Source organism: Chrysochloris asiatica, unplaced genomic scaffold (assembly GCF_000296735.1).
Source record: "Chrysochloris asiatica unplaced genomic scaffold, ChrAsi1.0 scaffold00268, whole genome shotgun sequence".
Classification (NCBI taxonomy): domain Eukaryota; kingdom Metazoa; phylum Chordata; class Mammalia; order Afrosoricida; family Chrysochloridae; genus Chrysochloris; species Chrysochloris asiatica.
This window is the reverse complement of record NW_006408786.1, coordinates 192,572-196,345: the sequence shown is the minus strand read 5'-3', so window position 1 is coordinate 196,345 and position 3,774 is coordinate 192,572. Positions and strand designations below refer to the sequence as shown.

At 40.5% G+C, this 3,774-nt stretch overlaps 1 pseudogene; it reads right to left on the bottom strand.

Moving 5' to 3' along the window:
* LOC102823919 overlaps positions 1–2,695 on the bottom strand; it is a 5,018-nt pseudogene extending 2,323 nt beyond the window's left edge.
* Positions 2,696–3,774: the final 1,079 nt, after the last annotated feature.

Here is a 3,774-nt window from a genome sequence, read left to right as displayed (position 1 = left end):
TAGGTGGAGCTGATGAAATGAAATGCAGATGGGTCTCTTGTGATACAATAGTGAATAATTGTTTCCAGGACTGATTGTGAAGGTTGGAAATGTAAAGGTAGACGTTTTATAGCAAGGAAGGGAGGGAATAACTTTCCAGTCTAGGATCAGCGGTCCCTAGGACCATCAATGGAGAAGAGCCGAGAGCGGGACCCTACCCAGAGAAGCAGTGATGCTTGAGAGGGAGGCAGAGACAATGACGTGGAGCGATGGAGCAGCTGGGGACTTTAGATCCAGAGAGGGAGAGCGACTGTGTGCTGAAGACTGGGGGGAGGTAGTGTAGGGGGCAGGCTTGCCAACCAACCCTTTGGTTGGTTGATGATGCATGGAGGGGATTGTAACCATGGCAGTGATACGATTTATGATGGAATGAATGTAAAACTAATGTTCTCCCATGTAAACTATCATATACTTCACAATAAAACACTAAAAAAAATAAAAAATAAAAAAATTGCACTTCAGCAAAATTATCAGAAAGCCAAAAATTTTAGTAAGACAATGACAACAGTTTGTATTTTTGCTAGGTGATTTAACACAAATATGGGCAAAACCTGTTCACATTTACTGTGTTTGATCATGGTGAAATGGCAACACATTTATTACCAAAAGCTTGTTGCTTATTTTTCACAGAAGTCAGAAGAACCTCTGTGAAAATAATGCAAGCAACCAGTGTGGAAAAACCCTCAGCTGGATTCCAGATGTTACTGTGGTGAAAAAAAAGATTCCAGAAGTAAGTCCTTTTAAATTCTGTGAGTGTGGAAAAGCCTTAGTGGCTCACTCATCACTGAACCATCATGCCAGTTCTCATACTGGACGCAACGTTTATCAGTGTAAGGATTGTGGAGAAGTTTGCAGTTATCCCTCTCACCTAATCACTCCTCTCTCACCTAATCACTCTCACCTAATCACTCCTCTGAGAACTCTTACTGCAAAGAAGCGCCATAAATGCAAGGTATGTGGCAAGGATGTCTTTTGTCTCTCAACCCTTAAGAATTCTGTGACAGCACTCACTGGTGAGAAACCTTATGAGTGTAACGAATGTGGAGAAAGCTTCTGTTGTTTCCCTTCCTTTTGGACACATGTGAGAGGTCATAAGCGTGAATGTAAAGAGCGTTGTAAAGCCTATGGTTGGTTTTCAACCCTCATTTTACATAAAAAAATTCATAACAGAGATAGGTTTTGTGAATGTAAAGGATGTGGGAAAGTATTTAGTGGTTCCTCAGCCCTCAATAGACATAAAAAAATTCACAGTGGAGAGAGACCTTATGAATGTAAGGAATGTGGGAAAGCCTTTAGTCGTTCTTCACATCTCACTGAACATAAAAAAATTCACAGTGGAGAGAGACCTTATGAATGTAAGGAATGTGGGAAAGTCTTTAGTCGTTCCTCACACCTCATAGAACATATAAAAACTCACAGTGGTGAAAGACCTTATGTGTGTAAGGAATGTGGGAAAACCTTTAGTCAGGCGTCACACCTCACTACACATACAAGAACTCACAGTGGAGAGAGACCCTATGAATGTAAGGAATGTGGCAAAGCCTTTAGTGAGACCTCATCCCTCATTCAACACATAAGAACTCACAGTGGAGAGAAGCCTTATTCATGTAAGGAATGTGGGAAAGCCTTTAGGTGTTCTTCACACCTTACTAAACATGTAAGGTCTCACAGTGGAGAGAGGCCCTATGACTGTAAGGAATGTGGGAAAGCCTTTATGTGTTCCTCACACCTTACTGAACATGCAAGAACTCACAGTGGAGAGAAGCCTTATGAATGTAAGGTATGTGGGAAAGCCTTTAGTTGTTCCTCACATCTTGCGGCACACATGAAAACACATAGTGGAGAGAAGGCTTATGAGTGTAAGGAGTGTGGGAAAGCCTTTAGTCAGGCTTCATCCCTCACTACACATACAAGAACTCACAGTGGAGAGAGGCCCTATGAATGTAAGGAATGTGGGAAAGCCTTTACTCAGTCATCAAACCTCACTATACATATAAGAACTCACAGTGGAATTAGGCCTTACGAATGTAAGGAATGTGGGAAAGCCTTTAGGTGTTCCTCACACCTCACTGAACATGTCAGAACGCACAGTGGAGAGAGGCCTTATGAGTGTAAGGAATGTGGGAAAGCCTTCAGTCAGGCCTCTGCATTCAATATACATATAAGAACTCACAGTGAAGAGAGGCCTTTTCAGTGTAAGCAGTGTGGGAAGGCCTTTATTCAGGCCTCATTCCTTACTCAACATACTAGAATTCACAGTGGAGAGAAGCCTTATGAATGTAAGGAATGTGGGAAAGCCTTTAGATTTTCTTCACACCTCACTTCACATGTCAGAACTCACAATGGAGAGAGGCCTTATGAATGTAAGGAATGTGGGAAAACCTTTGTGCAGGCCTCAGCCCTCACTACACATATAAGAACTCACACTGGAGAGAGGCCCTATGAATGTAAGGAATGTGGAAAAGCCTTCACTCAGGCCTCATCCCTCACTACTCATGTAAGAACTCACAGTGGAGTTAGGCCTTATGAATGTCAGCAATGTGGGAAAGCATTTAGTCAGTCATCACACCTTAGTAGACATAGAAAAACTCACAGTGGAGCGGTCATATGAATGTAAGGAATGTCGGAAAACCTTTAGTTGTTGCTCATACCTCATTTCCTATTTAAGAACTCACAGTGTATATCAGTATTTAGATTTTGCCGTCTAACTGGTATAACTTGAAAAAGCTAATTTCCAAAAGACTACAATTAAAGAACAAAATTTATGAGTTTGTAAGAAAGCAATACCAATAAGGAGTTGTTAGACCTACTTTCTGCCTTTGGAAGAAATAATCGTTTCATTGTAACTGTGGGTATTTCTCATCAGTGTATGTTGCTTTCTCAGTTAAAGTCAAATGATTGCTGTCTTAAAGTCTTTTTCTATTACAAATAAGCTGCAGGGTTATATAACCTTGAGAGTTTGTGGGATTAAATTGTTTAATGTTACATTGATATTTTGTATATAATAAAAACACTGATCTTGTGTTTGATGTGAGTGTTTTGTTTTATTTCCATATTTATCACATTTACTTTCATTGTTTCCTGTTGTAAAGTTAACTATTACTACCCTTTAAAATTACTAAATTTCTCAAAGGACAAAATTTTGAGAGAGCAAATACTGTTTTAATTGTACTTTGGCTTACTAATTTTAGTACTAATTGATAATTATTACCTACAGTGATTATTAAAGTCCAGGTGTGGTGCTGCAGGCTAATGCGCTGGACTACAAAGGCCGTTTGAACTGCAAGGTTGGTGGTTCAAGCTCACCACCAATTGCTCCTTGGAAACCCTATTCTGGATCTCTGTCAGTCAGAACCGACCTGACAGCACTTAACAGCAACAACATGGTGGTTCTTACTATGGTGCTTAATAAATAGTATTTTTTGATAATTTTTTTCTGTTTATTAATTGAAATTATGTAAGGAATAGCTGTCCTCTTCTCTCCTTTTTATTTACTTACCAAATTATTTATATGTGTATGTTGTTGCTGTTGTTAAGTTCAGGCCAGGTGAGCCAACACCAGTAGGCAGGTGTGGCAGGCAGGCAGGCAGGCAGACAAACATTAGAGCTGGCGGCCATTGGCTCAGGGTCAAAGAACTGGAGCTTGGAGCAGGACCCAGATCCAGTGGAAAAGAGAAGAGACTTTTCCTATGTGTCCATTCTGTTTGGAACAGGCCACACCCCCGTGGAAACATC